Source organism: Onychostruthus taczanowskii, unplaced genomic scaffold (genome assembly GCF_017590055.1).
Source record: "Onychostruthus taczanowskii isolate IOZ18803 unplaced genomic scaffold, ASM1759005v1 scaffold28, whole genome shotgun sequence".
In the NCBI taxonomy this organism is placed as follows: Eukaryota; Metazoa; Chordata; class Aves; order Passeriformes; family Passeridae; genus Onychostruthus; species Onychostruthus taczanowskii.
The window spans coordinates 7,920,856-7,939,666 of NW_024500128.1; the positions used below are offsets into that span (position 1 = coordinate 7,920,856).

The following is an 18,811-nucleotide window of genomic DNA, read 5'->3' on the forward strand; positions in this document are numbered from 1 at the left end:
CCCTGCCACCAGGGAACACTCTCTTTCTCCCATGTGTTCATCCACCTGGTGTGTCTCTTGGTATAAAGAGAGAATGTTTCCCACGTGGAGGAGAGCGCTTCTCAATCTTTTACCTTTGTCTATGAAATGTGGTGTGGGCAAAGGTCCATAGGTCACTGGAGTGGACCCCAACAGCCCAGAAGAAACCACAATAATTCAAACAACGACTTCAGTAATACAGTCAGGTTAACCATAAGATCAATATAAGGTAAGATACAAGCAAAAAGATAGTAAAGAACACAAGAACAGGGCAAACTCCAGGTTCACACAGCCAGAACACAGACTGTGTTTTGGAGGGGTCCAAGAAACCTTTTGGAACAAATCTGACTGCAAGATAATAACAGTGCCAACACTGCTCACCCAGCCCATTTCCAGGGCAGATTTGTTCTGCATAAAGCTCGGTAAACTGCATTAAATGTGACACTTAATAACAAGAGATCCAGGTATTTTAGCATGAGACTATCCCTTACTCGTCGCTCTATTGCAAAACTGTGAGCAGCAGATGACCCTGTTTGAGCAGGGCAGTTAGCCAGATGACTTTCAGGAGTCCCTTCCAGACTCAACCATTCTGTGATTTTCTACACTCGTGTTGTCTCTAAGCACTCTTGGAGTTACAGCCTGCCCATCTGTGTTCCAATACTGTCCCTTTTCTGTACTTCAGTGGGCACACCATGAGCAAAAAGACCTGCTTTTGTAGCAGGTTGCCTTCTATGCCAAAGTAAGATTCTTGCAACACACTAAAACCAGCCGTTGGTTACAACTTAGGAACAACAATCTCCATAACTCTTCCCATCTGGCATCCAAGAGCAGTCATTCAAAAAATATCCCAGGCTTCCATAACCTGAAATAAAATTTTAAAGATCAAGGTGGAACTTTACTTCTGACAAGAAAAGTGCCATAAAATGTGTTTGTGTTACAGACTAATACATGACATTCAAGCACTGGGTACAATTTGTGGTCACCCCATAATTTTGCTGCACTCTTTGTTCAACATTAAAATCTGCATGGCCCAGGGAAAGAGGAAAGAATGATGCAAACATCATCCTTTATTGGTTTGAGTCATAAGCTCTAGGGAGTCATGCAGTTTAGGCAGCAGACAGCAGTTGAAAAGCTTACTGTCTCTCCCTTTTAGCAAGGACGGCAAGACAGGTAGTGAGTTCACTCAGAAATTACAACCCACATGCGAACTTAAACCCCCATTGAATCTAATTTATGCTATCATGCTGGGCTATTAAAAAAAAAAAAAGGGGGAGAGGATAGCCATCACTTCAGCCACTGCAGTTGAAGCTATACACAGGTGTTATTAATATCTATCGTCTTGCTATTAGAAAAAAAGTGGGAACACTTTCATGAAGAAACCTGACTCATGAAAAAGACCAGCTTGTCTAGTACATATGTTCACTTCATTGTTCAGATAAAAAGTCACTGTCAATTAAAAAGTCACCTTCTTAGTAGTACATGTGATCTGTTTCTCCAAGTCTCTTCTATTTCATAAGGAACTGTAGTTTCAAATGTTCACTAAGACTCCTGAGATGACTAGAGCTAATACTCTGTCAAAAGCTGATGACAGCACAGCTGTGTTTCCCCATTGCCACGCTCCGGTTGAAGCTCCTGCTCCAGCCTCGCTGGGAACATGCGGAGTTATGCCAAGAATGAGCAAAACATGCACTGTTTCCAAATTGGCTAATCAACGGGCTGAGTGCTTAACCTCCCCACAATACATGCAGACAAGCAACAAGCACTGAGGACTGAACTGTGCCAGCCACATTATTCAGCAAGATGACTCGTGGCAGTTTTCTTCCCAGGAGCCAGAACATCAATTGTCACCAACGATGCTGCAACTCAATCAAACTTCTATCAAAACACCCATTCAAAATGAACCAGCACTTGCTGTGTGATGCTTTACTCTATTATCCTAAAAACAATTAAGAGTGCCTCAAATAACTCCTGTGTGGAACCAACCAACTTGGTTCCACGGAGGAGTTATTGCCCAGCATTTTACCTGGTAAGAACTTAAAATTGCTATCTGCAGAACAGGGAGATGCTGGTAGCAAAAAGCAAAAGGACACTATCCTTTTGCTGAATAATAACATGCATACCTCTAACTTATAATGTAGCAAAAAAAAATGGATCTTCATAACTCTTTCATGTTAAAAATATTGTAATACATATATATCATCCTGAGCCACCATCCTTACATTGTCTAGTAAAATAAAATTTTTCTCCTCCAAAAAGCTCTCTGAATGGCAAAGTCCAGTTGCAAAGCAGATCTGATGTCTGCTTCCCCAATGTCACAGCTTTGCCTCCCTCTCCCCAGTGCCAGCACTGGCATTTGTCCAGGATACCAGTTCAGAGAGATGGAGTGTCTAAAAAGTAACCCATAAAACAAAAAGAAAGACAGATTTTTAGACAGATTAGCCCCTTGAATGCATTCACCACTCACTCACCCAAGCTTCAGGACCACAACAAGCAATGTGTAAGGTCAAAGAGGAAAACAGGAATATAACCTGCTCATTTTAAACTTTTTCACCTGTGCAAAGTTCGTGGCATACAGCTGAGATTCAATTCCATAGAGAAGAATGATGTAAAAGTATGCAATTACTAAGTTCATTACAGTATGTCTCATTAATTCAATGAGCTGCTTTATAATTGTAACAGACATTAAAAGATTAAAGTATTTGGATTAAATCCAAGTACATTTTCAGTGCTCTGAAATGATGATTGCCAGAGTCTGTATCTTCAGAAATACACAGTAACACTCCTTCAACCAAGTACCCTGTGAGAGAAACCATTGTTTATCCTTCTTGCTTTCAGATTTTAGTGCTCCCAAATTAAATTTTCCCATTGCACTTCGGGGTGAGGGGTGGCAAATCTGTTCAGGTAACCATCTACTTCAGTTTGACATGTTAGAACTATTCCCAAATAAAGCTGTCAACTGAAGTTGACCATTTTGAACTTCCTGGAGGGCTAACACCTGGCTGGAAAGTCCTTTGTGAGCAAACAGCAGCAGGGAAACAAAGCCAACCACATAACTCTATGGCACCTTTCATCTGTAATTCAGTAGTAATTTAACATCATAGATCTCTGCTGTTCAAGCAGTAAGGTATCAATCACTTTAAAAGAGAATGTAGTCCTCTTTCTGCTCCTCAGTCAAGCATTTCTACTCTGCTGTGAAGACTACAGTACATCTTTACAGGTTTGGCAGCATGGAGACAACGGCAAGCACAGAGCCTTACCCATCTCTCAATTTCACACAAAATTAAGCAGTATTCACAGGTTATACTGAAAGTACAAGATTTCCAAAAAGCTACAATGCACATCTCTACTGAAAGAATTCTTCATTTTCTTCTCATTGATGCAGTCCTCCAGCTGCATTCTCAGAATCATAGACAGAGTCCATCAGATGTTAATCTGGTGTGTGATCACAAAAGAGATGTCCCATTTCCAAAGCTGACAGACAAACCTGACCTGTAACAAGTAAGTAGACTGCCCATCTCTTCCATTTTCCCCTTCTCCTAACAAGGGATTTGGCTGTTCTGTCAGAGCTGGATCTGACTTTCTTCTGTCTTTCCTGGAAGATACATGTGGGGTTCACAATGACATGTTCTCCACAATATGCAGCTCCCAACTGCTTCTTCTTGATCTGGGTATACAAAATCTCTTAACACAAGGAATGAAGGAAAATATTGTGTTGAAGCTTCCTTTTTGCCCGTCTCATTCTCCAGACTCTGGAGCAGATTCCTACGGGCCACACCACCTTCGCAAGCCTTTTTGTCGGTGTGTTAAAAGAATTTGGGGTTTTTTCAGTCACATCTCTTACCTTGCTGGTCTCACCCACTCTTCCAACAATTTTGACTAGGACTGAAAAGACTACACTAACTCTAATTAAGGCACTTGAGGAAAATTCTGAAGCAGAAGTGTCCATAGGTAAATATGCTGCATCAGTATCCAGGAGAAAGTCTAATGCTCCCATATAAACAAGTCAGAAAAATGTATTCTAGCATTTGCAAAACAAACCTCTTGAGACACAAGAGCCCCGGATTCTCATTTGACCTTGGTGTCCTTGAGAAAATGTACTCATTAGCAGCTAGGATAAGAGACAGACCACAAAAAAAACAAAATTAAAAAACCCACCTGCAGATAGACCCTATATCTTCCAAGTTTGTTCCCCAAAGCACTAATTAAAGAGGACTCTCTACCACATGTAGCAATCACACTGTTCAAATGAACAGAGAGTTCTGCTTCAAAGACAAAGATGCTAAACTTGGAAGCAAGAACACTTGTGTTTAATTTTCTCTTATTCAAAGGCTTGGTGTGTGGCCATGTACTTGCCTCCAACCACCAAGCATAAAATGGAGCACCACACTTCCTCAGAGCAGTTGAGAGGTATTTAAAGGCTACAAGAGATTGTATCTAAATCATGCTGACAGATTACCCAGAATGGGCAGCTGCCTTATTTATTCATGTGACTGGACAGACTACTCCCCCAGATCTTGCTGTATTTCACCCTTCCCAGCCCTCAAGGCCCTGAAAGTAGAGACTGGCTTACCTATTTCTTGCTACCATCCTTAGACTCAATACAACACCTTCCATTAAAACCAGATGTAGAAGTGAAGATGCAGCCTTGGGGTCTGCTGGAAATGGTCTGTGCTCTATTTGAACATTTCGGAGCAATTATCCATCAGACCTTTGTTGATTTTATTTATTTTCCAATGTGTTTTAATTATCTTAATCTGCCAAATTAAAAGATTAATTTCCAAGACAAAATGACAAATATATTTCTAGGTGACTGCACACTTTAAACCAAACCAGCAAGGGAAACTATTTTCCCAGGCAAAACAAAAGCATCATTATTTTCATTTAAGCCAAGACTGAAAGAGCACACAGAACATGCTGTAAGGACCAAGCCTGAAACCTCATTGCCATTTTCTTTACATATAAAGCTGTTTTTCCTTACGTTAAGCATCCCCAAGACACGCACAAATGTCTGCAGAGCCAATCAAAATGCAGATACTGTGAAGCAGCCAAGCAAGCAACTACTGTTTGTCTCTATCACATTCTTCCTTTTACTCAGGGTTTCATCATTTAATACCAGTGACTTTGCCAAACACTGTGTGCTTTGGTTTTATCAAAGGCATCAAAAGTTTAAGCTGTTCTCTACTCAGAAATAATCTGTCATCTGTTTCATTGGTTCAGCCATTCCTGGCAATTGCCTTACTTTCAGCACACCCATGACAGGAAGACACCCCTGTCCTGTCACAGTTACCTCTTTCTGGACCCAAATAATCTCTGTAGTTTTACACGATGGGATTAATGCATGGCTGCTGGCTACCCTACTCTCCTGCCTTTGCTTTTAATAATTTCATTGCTGAAGTGGAAATGCAGATGTTAAAAGAGACAGGCACATGACAGAAAATGCTGGCCTCTTGCTTTGAAGATGCATAACATGACAGCAAGATGAAAAATCCCACAGCTATGAAGGATGCCAGTTTTCTCAGGAACTGTTTCATCTCTAACAAGATCAAACTTGTTGAACTATTGCCAGTAAATTGAGGAGGTGCCTGTTTTAACAGTTCCTTTCCTAAATCTGTTACTATTTCCCCTGGTTCATTAACCAACCTTCTTTAAGAAAGAAGAATCCTATCTTAAAAGGAAGAAGGCAGCAAGGTAGCTTTGCATGCCACCAGCCAAGTTACCTCTATACTATTTATTGCTGTTTTCTCTTAGAAGAAACTTAACCATGCCAAAGGTTGGCAGTTTCCTCTAGCAGCTAAGAAGTAAAAAGCCTTGTTGAGCACGTTTTCCTTTTGAGTTGCCACAACACATCACAATGTATTCAGCGCAGCTATTAGGCTGTGTGTGAGAAGGAAAGGCTACAGGTTCCTGCCAGCAAACTGTGTCCCTCTAAATTTTCAAATTTCCAAGAATATATTACATTTCAATATAGATGACAAAGATAGTAATGATACCCCTAACAGGTGTTTTCAAGCACTTTTAGATTAAATGTTATCTAAGGCATGATTTGACCTTGATCCGCTTTTAGATTTTTTTAATTATTGACTTATGCGCATTAAAAGTCACTGGAGAAAAAAGCATTTGTATTTAAGATCTTATTTTTGCTTTTGCATGACTTTGAAGTGATGACAGTTTTAAGACCCACTAAAGTAAGCATGGATTAGACTTTAATGTGCTTTCCTTGCTTTTAGTACATAAAATTTTCAAATGATCGACTCTTACAAAGAATAGCGACCGTCAGGAGTTTTACTACGTCCTGTTTAACAAGGATGAAATATTTGTTTATTTATTTTTAAACAGGACATTTGTTAATAGAAGAAATCTAAGCATAATACATTTAGCCTAGGCTGTACAATTCATCTCTCTCACCTTTGCCCTTTTTTTCTCCTTTTCTTTTCTGACAGTGTTTTATTTCCCTTTACATGACCCATTCTTTAAGCTATCTTCCACTTCCTAAAAGAGATTACATTCACACATACACCAACCATTTTTTTCCAGGTGGAAATTTTGTACCAGCTGCTGAACTTTCATCTCAGCCAAAGTACATCCCAACTGAGATGCAACAGACACATTTCAACCCTCACCAATATCTCTCTGCACTTTTCAGGCTTGTAAAACACGGGGAAGCAAGACCTTCAACTGCCAATTTGGGAAATTCAGAAGTGCACATTGATATTTCATTCTTCCTATTTTATTTTTTTTAATGCCAGATCAAAACAACCTATGCTCTGCAGAAGCCAATTGCAGTAGCTTTTGTGAAGGTTAAAAGTTCAAAAAAGAAAGCTGGTTTCCTCATTTAACAGCCTCTTTCAACAATACTGATAAAGAGACACTGAAGGGAGAATGTTTGTGTAGATATGGCAGCAATGGGCATGAGAGGACAGGTCTAAAATTCTTTAATTCTCTTATTTATGATTCTCTCTCTCTTTGACCTTACCCTCTTCAGGGCACACTGTCCCAAATACTAACAACCAGCAATGAGAAAAAGCTACAAGAAACACACATTTCCTGCTGTCTTCCTCAACACTCACAGAGCAAATAGCCCCCAAAGCACACCTCACCCTCCAGCCTTTGGGAGGACAGGTCCCAGACACACAAGATGCAGCCATGCAAATTATAGCTCTTTCTCAAGCTTGCAGGCTCACTATGCCTTCTTTAAAATCCCCTTCCTGCTGACAGATATAAATCAAGCAAGCAAACTCACTCCATGAAATCAAAACTTCACATGGCCACAAAAGGCTCTTTTTTTTTCTTTTTTTTTTTTTTTAATATTAACTTTGCACATGAGCATAAGCACCAAAAGGAATGCACCAAGTATTATCTTGTATTGGTTTTTCTAATCAAAATACATGGCAACCACAAAAGGAAATGCTTCCAGACCAGTAATGAAGGGAATGATTCATATGCCCCAGAGAACAAGTGCTGAACAATGTCCACTCAGTAAGGTTTCAGCTTTATCCCTTATTAAAATAAAACCACGTGTATGATCTTTAACCCACTTTGATTTAGAAATGTTTCTTCTTTTCAAGATTATGAAAGTATGAACAGAGGAGTTAGAAGAAAACAATCCATCACAAAACCCTTATACACCAAATGTTAGAATTGCCATCTATCTTACTTTCCTTTTTCAAAAATGTGGATTTATAGATTTGAAGGACTTGATGGGAATTCCAGTTTGAAAGTCACAAAAGGAGACTGAAGCAAACAATAAAATACTACACCCCAAATGTAATATAGCCTCAGCTACCTTACATAAACATCAGTTGGTCATCAGTCAACCAGCTAAAATGCCACATGCATTTGAAAAGTATTAAAATAACAGCAAGAAAAAATGAAGAGTCCTTTGAAAAGGCCAGAGATTTTTCAATTCCAAATTGTGCATAAATAAATTCTCAAATCCAAGGAACAACTGTGTGGCTTTATATCTCAATATCTTCACTAGAATGCCAATCTGGACTAAGGTCACAATGCAGAATGAGGTTTTTTCCTTTTGGTTATGCCCCATTGCAGAAGATATTTGTTCTAAATTTTAAAGTGTGTCACATTTTCCATGGGGCATTCAGGAAACTCCTAGCACAAAAACAATGAACAGGATATTGCAGGTCAGGCTAGAGCTACACTTACTGGATGAGAACATTTGAGGAAGGGGAAGGGGACACTTTGCACAGTCTTTTATTACTCAGCACCTTCTTGGTTCCAGCCCTATACAGGATTTGGTTTTATGGGATAAGAAAAGTTTGCATGCAGATCTCACCTAGCTAGAGCTATCTCTTGGTTTTATAAGAATTCAGTGCCCCAGACAATTTCATAGGACACACAGCTACGAAACAGCTGTGACAGCTTCAGCCAGTCCACCCCAGTTCATGCTCTTGGACCATGTGTGAACCTGTCATGAATATGTGTCTGACAGCCAACCTGAACACTGGACAGGCCTGTAAATTTGGGGTTGTTTTTAACATTCCTGCTAATATAACTATCACTGCTCAATATTATTCTTCTAAGTTAGATCTGATCTGTTACTACATTGCAACTGTCCTGTGCCTGAAGCATTAATATTCCCACAGCAACAGGGTAGCTACACAGACTGCAAGAGCAATATCTGTATGCTGAAGTTTCCTGTGCCCACAGGAGCTCATAAGGTGGTGTTCTACCTCCTCTCTGGATCTTTCCTATATAGGCTTTTGCAGAGTACTGCAGCTGGAACAAAGTTTATACAGCTTCCAGAAACACTTCCAGATAAGCCAGATAAGTCCCATGCTCCCAGCTCTGCTGGAATCTGTGTAAAAACAGGTGCTGTGAGGTCACGGGATGGATCATAGCTCTCATCCTCCCCCCAGCCATGCTGGCTGTGAGGTGAAGAAATCACTGAAAACTCTAGTTCTTTAAGCAACTGCTAAGATTCAAAAACCAGCAGCATTTCTTGAAGACCAGTAAGCTCCTGAGCACTGCTCTTGCTTTAGTAAAGTTGTCACCTTTGTTTCACAACGATGAAGCCCCAAAAATCTTTTTGCAGCAGCAGAAGCAGCATGGATTTTTAGCTTCCATATTTCAGATCTGCTTTTATTCATCAGACTTTCCACATGGTAATCCTAGAAAAGCAATTCTAATGCAATACTTTCAGCATCAAATTGAGAGGCCTAATTTGTGGCTACAGCTGTGGCCTGTTATCTGTACTTCATCACTCCAATTCAGCACAACACAAACTCCATAATTCTTCAAACTTTGACATGCCTCTACACCACAACAGCAATTAATTTGCCTCTTCCAGCCTCTGCCATTAAAATAAAACTGCAACATACCACAATCTGAAAATAAAACTAATTCAGTTCCAGCCCTACCCAACCTCTCTATCATTTAAAGAAAACTCCTGCAACTTCAGCATTCAAGAAGTTGGACTTTTGTCAGAATTTTTTTTATTCATATGTTTACTTTTAAAGTTTACGTATAAATCTGACACAGTAACTTCACATACAGAACCTAAACTACAACATTAGCTAACCTTTTTATGGGGACTTGGCAAAAAAAAATCTTGCCTCATCAAAACGAATATAAAACCTGCTGAAATGTTTCCATATTGACCTGAAAAACAAACAAACAAAAGAAAATATATAAATTTTTAAACCCAAGCAAATCTCCACCCAACAACTATTGCACTACAAATAATTTGAGATTAAATGGCAGTTTCAAAGACAATTCAGAATGAAAAAAAAATCATCCTATAAATCTGTGAATAGTGTTTATTTTGATAATGCTATCATTAGGTAACCTAGGGTCATTGAAGCCCTTCCAGACATTAAAGTCCTTTCCAACACATGGCTTTTCAAATCAAGAAAAAAGATTTTCTTCATTTGCAAAGAAAACTTTAACAGCACAATAATAACCATCAGATGGAATAACATTTCCTTGTTATATCATAAATACAAACCTCACTTCAAAGTAAAGATGATTTTAGACTTGAAATGAGTACGTTTTTAATCAAAAAGAAAATTCAAATTAAAGTCACTGTGATTTTATTTGTACTTTTATTTACTAAGTTTACCCAGCTCCATCATACTCTTTTGGAAGCAAGTGTAGCTCATATTAGTTCTCTCATGTTCCCTGCTGGAGCATGGGATAAAATCACTTTGATATTCCCCTTAGGAATAAGACTAGCAAATCACTCAAGAGTTTAAGAAAAAAACATACCACTTCCAAAATAAAACTGCATTTCATAAAGTAATTAAACATCTTATGCATGTGGCACAACTATACCTCTCAAGAAGCTCCGTGATTTCAGAGTGGCCTTGGAATACAAGCTGTGCAACAGGAAAGAGACCAAATATGGCACACATCCCCTCATAACAGACACACTGCATTGCATAGCATTGGTGCATGCCCACCCAATTAGCTGGACCTTGATGAGTTTTTCTGAGGCTCAACCAAATAGTAAATGTAGCTGCAGCAAACTTCAAAATTATAATTTTAAGTTTACCTAAATACCTGTTTCAAATCAAGTGCTGCCTTCTGTAACAGGTGTATTCTAAAGGCACTTAACCCTAAAGTTTGCTACCCCAGTATCTAAATATAAATCAAGAACTGCTTTTGTCAGCTGATATTTGTTATCTTCACTGCTAAAGTGGGTACTAATTCTTGCTGTTTGAAAAAAAGATAGGTATTGCTTCATGAATTAGTTTTACATGGTAATTTTAAATGAACTATTGCTAGATGCACACAGTTGCACCAGCGCAAACTCATGTGGGTAACAAGAAAAAAAGCACTTACCATTGGAGACATTAAATAAGAGAAATAAAAACAAACACAAAAAAATCCTTCACAAAAAAACCTCACCACCAGCCTTCCAGAAACAAGTCTTAGATTATAGCTTTAATACATAACAAAAGATGAGATTGAGAGACAATAATTTTATTGCACATTATAAAATGTCTTCATGTTTTACAAGCCATATGTTATTGACTCACTCCTTCCCATGCACAACAGCCTTCTTCTTTCTTTTACTTTTCCATCATGCTCTTTACTCCGCAGCTATCAGCTATGCTTTTCTGTCAGACTGATACAGATCTAAGCAAGTTCAAAGCATGTGTTCTCTAACTTCAATTTAGCTTTCAAGTCTGCTGCTTGCACTTGATGACAGAAAACATTTTTTGCAACTTAAATTGTTTACCTTCTTCAGCTACGGCAATTAGACTAATGAGAGTTACTACCCTCCCAAACAAATTTTTTTTTTAATGTAGTCATTTAGCCTGCCAAGCTGGTGAGGAGGGCTTTAAACTAAAGCTGCTGGGGGAGGGGAAATTCAGTCCATCTCCCACAGAATACTTCTGGAAAAGCTGCAGCCCACGGCTTGGACAGGTGCACTCTTTGGTGGGCTAAGAACTGTCTGGATGGCCAGGCCCAGAAAGTGGTGGGGAATGGTGCTACATCCACTTGGTGACCAGTCACCAGTGGTGTCCCCCAGGGATCTGTGTTGGGCCCAGACCAGTTTAATATAATATTTTATGACCTGGATGAGGGGATCGAGTCTGCCATTAGCAAATTTGCAGATAACACCAAGCTGTGGGCAGGGAGAGTGTCAATCTGCTGGAGGATGGAGTGCTCTGCAGAGAAACCTGGAGAGACTGGTCCAAATCCAACAACAGGACATTTAATAAGACCGTGACCAACAGACATATCTCTCAACTTGTCCACATCCTTCTGGATGGCATCCCTTCTGTCCAGCCCATCAAGCTAAATACATAGCTTGGTGTCACCAGCAACCTTGCTGTATGCACTCAATCTCATGGTCCACATCACTGACAAAGGTGTTCAACAATGCTGATCCCATTAAAGATCCCCGCCACTCATCATGGCTCTTCACCTGGGCATGGAGCTGTTGAGCACAGCTCTCTAATTGTTACTTTGCACACGATTCATTATCCACAAGTTGGTCCATCAATCAAATCCATGTCTCTTCATATAGAGACAAGGATACCATGCTGGACAGTGTCAAGTGTCTGCACAAGTCCAGATAGATTTGATGTCATTTGCTCTTCCCTTATCCACCAATGCCATAACCCCATTGTAGAGGGTCACCAGATCTGCACAAATTGCCCTTAGTGAAGCCATGTTGGCTCTCATCAATCAGCTCCTTATTTTCCATGTGCCTTAGCACAGTTTCCAGAAGGATCTGCCCCATGGTCTTTGACAGGCATAAAGGTGCGACTTACTGGTTTGGTACTTCCCAAAGTCTTCCTTATTTCCCTTTTTTCCCAAAGGGCAGGACCCTTAAGACCTATCGGAGCAGGTCCAGAGGAGGGCCACAAAGATGATCAGAGGGGTGAAGAACCTCTCCTATGATAACAGGCTTAGAGAGTCTGGTCTGATCAACTGGAAAAGAGAAGGCTTTGTGAAGACGTTAGAGCAGTGTTTCAGTACCAAAGGAGGCCAACAAGAGACGGGGAAGACATATTGTGATAAGACAAGAAGTAATGGCTTTAAACTGAAAGAGGGTAGGTCTAGGTTAGATATTAGGAAAAATATCTTTGAGTGGTGAGGCACTGGAACAGGTGTCCCAGAGATGCTGTGGGTGCCCCATCCCTGGCAGTGTTCATGGCCAGCTTGGGTAGGGACTTGAGCAGCCTGGTCTAGTGTAAGGTGTATCTGCCCATGGCAGGGAGATTGGAACTTTCCAACCCCAACTATTCTATAATTCATGAGCTCAGGCTTTTAGAATAGCATCAAGAATGGATATTTGCAATAGAGCTACAGGAGCCATTTTACTTACAACTTTTAGTGACCCCAAAATCCTTCACGAGGATGTCCTGAAACATTCCAGCTTACCTGTTATTGGGATATACTATATCCCAATATATGTATCATTACATATATATATATCTATATATATCATTACCCAGGTACAAAAAGGTATGGTGATATATCCATGGGCTTCTATTCACTGCAACAAAGGCCAATTTGCACAGCATTCTAGTACTCTACTCCCCTCCACAAAATTACTCATCCAAGATCATACACAACATAAACTGATGTAAGATGTGCAGCTGTGGGACAGAGGTTCAAGACAAGACTACAGCCATTGTGAAGATGCGTCCTGCTTTGATAGGCTATGAATATTTTGACAAAACGTGAAGGACCTCACATATCCTCAAGAGTTCTGCCACACAGGAAGAGGAAAACATGAACTGCCAAACGTATCATTTGCATGTATGCAACTTTGCCACATGTCAGCCCATGATATATTCCTGTTCTGCAGAACAAGGTGCAGATTATTTGCATAAATTCTGCTGATAAGACCTTCACACCAAGGTCACACAGAAAGTCGATGTCAGGGCTTAAAGTAGAAAATGAATGCAAATTTCTTTGCTGTTGGTTTCCATGAAGGAAGGATTTCACCACTTAACTCCCAGCTTCAAGGCTAGTGCTACAGCCAGAAGAGCAGCTTCTTACATGCAAAGCAAGGAGACAAGAGAGGTGCAAAAGGAGACCTATGAACTACTGAAATGTGCAAAATCTTCATTTCTTTAAGATATTGCATAGATTCTGGAGATGACTAAGAATTTTATTCATGAAAAATCAACCTCAAATAACTCAAAAGAACATTCAGCGTGGGAAGTTCTTTTGCAAAAATTAAATAGCAATTGTAATGAAATAGTATCTTCTACCAAGTTACCAAAGAATTTACATTTTGCTCATACTCTTACCTAACTGTAGAACCAGGAACCATACACAAGGGATAATAGTCAAATTGTTATCTCGAGATGTAGCATTATTTCAAAAACGTGGGTGGGAGAGCAGGAAGCAAAAGCAAGGTTAATTTTAAAAACAATCTTAGGGCAAGATTTTTATTTAGACCTACCCAACAGAGCTAACCTCCACTTCACATCAGCTGTAGATATCTACAGAACTAATTTTAGCAATATTTCAAAAATGCTGGCTAAGTACAGAGCCAGTTTGATCTGCTTATATTCAAACCTGCCATCGTTTGAGTTACCTATACCCACAGCTGATGGCTTAAAACCTGGTACTTCAAAAATGCTGCCAGAAGGTGACAAGAAAGGCTATTAGCACAAACCAGTATTTGCTAAGTATGCTTTTTGTGTGCTCTCCTTCTCGCTCACCTGTGCTATATTCACAGGAATGTGACTTTAATAAGCAAAGCTATAAACTTCTGACTTTAATGTGCACCATCCAGAAGTTTTGTGAACATCAGCAGGTAAACAGAGTTCCAACTCCTCCAATTCTATCACTAGAATGTGTGTATTTTAAGGTTCTTAATTCCAAAGCTGTTGATAACTTCTGGACTCAGTGATCTTTGTGGGTCCCTTTCAACTTAAAATATTCTGTGATTAAATCTGTGATTACTTTGCTCAAACCCTAAATATAAAGAAGACTCAGCTATGTCCTGGTTTACCTTTAAAAATGTACAAAATCAATTCTCCTGTCTAAAAGGTCATTAAAAATCATTAAAACAATCCATTTGTTCCGTTGACGAGATCAAACACTGACTAACTCCATCAGTTTAGCACAATGTGCTATTATGCTTCAAAGTCACATGTAGCACATATCAAATGAAACGTCAGAGAAGCAAGGCATTTAAATGCATATTTGACATACTTTTTGCATCTCAGTACATTTCACTTCTCAATGGGGCTGTGGGTGGGAGAGGAAAAGGTTGCCTTCTTATAGATTTGAGTGTAAAGTCATCATTTTGCAATTTAAATCATCAGATGTTAAAACTGCCCACTGGTAGATGCTGCCACGTACAGGACAAACACATACCAGAGATCACCATTCTGCAAATTCAAAAGGAACACTTACAATCACTGTCTGTCTCCTCAGACAGCAGTGTTATACAGCCCTCATACTGCAATGCCAACATGAGTAATTAGTCATTAAACTTTCGAGCCATTCATTCATATTTGTGCATAACAATATTTACTATTATCGAGTACACCATATCACTAGACTTATATCCAGCCTCAAACAATGAAAAAAAAGAAAAAAAAAAGAAAAAAATAAAAAAAGAAAAAAAAAGGAAAAAGAAAAAAAAGGAAAAAGAAAAAAAAAGGAAAAAGCAAAAAAAAGGAAAAAAGGAAAAAAAGGAAAAAAGGAAAAAAAAAAAAAAGAAAAAGAAACAAAGCAGTGTATTTTGAAAGGCCCAAAGCTGCTGCTGCCATTTTACAAATTAACTTCTACAATGTTAGCTACAGTTAGCCAGAGCAACATTTCTCTCACATTTTGTCTCCACTTCTGTAAAGGATACAAACCCCCATATTTAACATCTGTAGATTAATGTGTGTCTACACCCCTCATCTTTGTGTGAGACATTTTGTCTCACACAAAGATACTAAGCCAGGTGCACCAAAAGCAGATGTAGATGCCTAAACTCTGTATAACATTAAAACAACAGTTTGTTTGTGTCGACATAATTTCACAGAAAAAATAGCTATACTCATGGGTAAAGTTCCTGTAAATTACTAATTTTCCCCAACTCAACCCTCACCTTTACAACAATGAACAAAGGCAAACGTCAGATTTCCATCTGGATGTTAATGAAATACCACCACACCCATTGCTCAGCATTTCCCATATGGAGAGCTCTTTGAGGATATAAAAATCATTACTGACAATTTGCAAATGAGGCATGTGAGAGTTGGAAGAAGGGTAGAATCAGCAAGTGGAGAGACAGGGTTGGTCAACCTCAGAATGTTAGTACACAAGATATAAAAAAACATGAATGTACACTGAACTGGCTAATATTGACTTCTTCTTGTTTGAACATTCCTCCAATCTGCTTACAAGAAAAAAATGAAAGTAAATACAGATAAACATTACTAAAAGTAGGATAATAAGATTACATTAAACTTCAACAGGCATTTGAGTAAAATTTAAATGCCTTTGATTTAATGTACTTAACTAAGGAAGTAAAGAAATTAAACTACAGCCACTTAAATTCTGCTTCATGTCCTTGTATAGAAGTACTATGTAATTTAATCCACTTTCAAAGTATATCTCAGTCTGGATTAATTCTTCCAAGTATTCCTATGTAGACAAGTCCTCAGCATATGCTAAATGGTTTCCCAAAGAAGATAAACTATCTTATACTTCATATAAAAGACTGAGATTACTGATGAATTACCAATGAATTCCCTTATAACACACGAATACCCCACTTACGTACACTTAAGTAACAGAATTCAGATAAACTGAATATCAATGTTTACTATCGGCTGGAAATCAATTATTTTTTTTTTAGCTTGTAGCAAAAAACAGATTCAAAGTCTTAACCAGATCTCTCAGCTCTATTGTCCCTTAAATCCAAAGGAAAGATTTCATATTGACATCTGATCTTTTATTCACTACTCTAAAGATTGATATTTGCATACATATGGGATGATACATCTTATTAAATTTAATTTAATGTAGATTTCTTAACTTCAGACAAACAAAATGTGCCTCCCTCACCAAATTTGAGGTTCAATTATGTCAATCTTGCAGAAGGTTTTTGGAGGGCGTAAGGGCTGACTCTTCTGTGGGCAAAGCTTCCTCATGTATAAGAGTCATATCTACAACCTTTCACAAAGAAAGCTTGACCTACCCAAGGGGGAAAATGGCTCAGCTGCCAGAGGTAGAGGTGAAGGCAAAAAGGCTCAGCTATTAAACACAGCAGGAACTAATGCACAGCAAGTGGGTACTTGAGGTCTTGGTCCTGAGAAACCTACATTCTCAATATGGTCAACTAATGAAAGTAAAACACTTATTAAAATAAGTTGTAGAAGCTTGTACAGAAGACTATAAAGCATGTTTCTACTAAGATTTTAGCTTAAGTTACTTAAATGAAGAACCCACCCCTTTTCATAGTTAATTCAAGGATACAGATGAAGCTAGAAATGCATCTCCTCCCACTCCTATCATCAACCTCCAGAGAAAAATATTTAAATAGCAGATATTTGTAATCTAGAACAGAGAGCAGCATTCTCTGAAGTATCATCTAATTTAAATAAGTCTCCCTCATTAACTTAAAGACATTCTAAACACTTCATCAATGCTTTGTTCATGTGCTATTTCACACTACATTTCCCCAACATTACACATTTGTGTCTACAGAAATGCATATACTAATCGTAAATTTCTGATTCAGTCAAATCACGTATTAGAAATTGTACATTTATTCTTAATACCAGTAAAATATTCTGTAGCTATGTAGTTGCTCTTTTTTTTTTGCTGCAGCTCCATTAACTGAGTACTCTATACTGTTGGCAGAGTCACAGAATTCCTGAATAATTTTAACTGCATACATGCAAATAATCTCTTTGCTTCTAAATTCTTATGTGGGTCATTAGTACAGAACTAAATGCTTGACAACTTTTTGTGCATTTGTCCTCACAGTGCCTCCCTCAGACAGCAATACTACACAGCATTACCTACTAAATCAATAAAGAACTGGTAGGTAAACTAGCTTTAGAAGCATACAAAAAGAAGAGAATACAGGAGCAAATCAGCATTCAAATTGATCCATGATAATTTAAAGTTACTCAACTTTAGGAGCAAGAAACAAAAGTCAGGATCTTCTCCTGTGACATTATCCCAAACCTCAGTTGTTTTTGTGAGAATTCCTTTGGGTTTTAAAGGTCAAAAAGATACAACTTCTAACCAAACGTGCAAGCAACATAAATGTGACATGAAAAGCATTCATCCTGTGCCTATCAAATGTACCTGGGAACAAAATCTGACATGAAACAAGGATAAGCATATGCAACTTAACCAAACACGTGCAAGATGATAACCCGGAGAAATGGATTATTTTATTCCATCATATGCCTGGAATAACTACTAAAACTGTGGTGAAACACAGATGGATAACTCACAGAGCCCATGGGGTGTATACAGTATAACATGGAGCAGATGCAACCAGGCCTGTTCACTGCACAAAATAAAAAGTATTTGCAAATACTTGTGTCACAACAAGAGGTACAAGATGAATTACGTTGCCTTTGCAACAGCAAACTAGTCTCTCCTGATGTGACTTCTTTGATTAAGATTAAGCTTGGAGAACATTCACTCCCTGACCAAAAGAGATGGCATTTGAAACAGACTCCTCCAGAGTTAAAATGGTGTATGTGGTGAGGAAATACAGAAAGTTCACATGGAATGAAATAGCCATTAGCACAGGTGGCCTGACAAGGCACAGATGTCTCTGAAAGCCTTTGGCTGGATCTTCACCTAAAGATAGTTCTAAGCCTAAGTCTGTGATTTCACCTTTAATCTGTGAGATAATGCCATCACCTTCAGAGGCTACACCAGTAGAAGAAAACTCCTGTGTGGAGGACAGATGGGATCAGCCCTCCACAGGCCAGCCACGATGACCATGCTACACACCTGCCACACAGCTTGGGTGTAGTTTTAGTGCCCTGGTAAATTCCCAGTTCAGTATGGATTGATATTCCTCCACACAGTCTTTTTACAGTAATTTTGCAAACACAGGTTCCAGCAGAAGCAAAAACGTAGCCAGCAACAGCAAATTAATTAGAAAGCATCAGAAATGCTTAGTAATGCCTAGATTCAGAGCTATACAGAAGATAAGGGTAAGGAGATCTATCAGTTCCCCAACAACAACTATGTTGAAGGGGCATGGCTTATCCTCCCTGATCCAGCTGGCTTCACAGCTATAGTGAGCTACATAATATAAGGTGCCATCCAGGCATCATTGTAATGGTAACATATCTTGAACCTCAGTGGCATAAGCAATTAGGGGGAAAAAATC

The 18,811-nt window shown here is 38.9% G+C and overlaps 1 protein-coding gene across 6 annotated transcripts in view; it reads right to left on the reverse strand.

Moving 5' to 3' along the window:
- The window catches only part of ELMO1 (engulfment and cell motility 1), a 302,722-nt gene that overhangs the window by 261,890 nt on the left and 22,021 nt on the right, over positions 1–18,811 (reverse strand). For 2 of the 6 annotated variants that reach the window (XM_041407811.1, XM_041407812.1), the window contains exon 3: positions 9,554–9,633. The exons of the other annotated variants lie outside the window; for them this stretch is intronic. The gene's annotated coding sequence lies outside the window, so the exon portion shown is untranslated. The remainder of the gene's footprint in view (positions 1–9,553; positions 9,634–18,811) is intronic. 6 annotated transcript variants of the gene reach the window in all.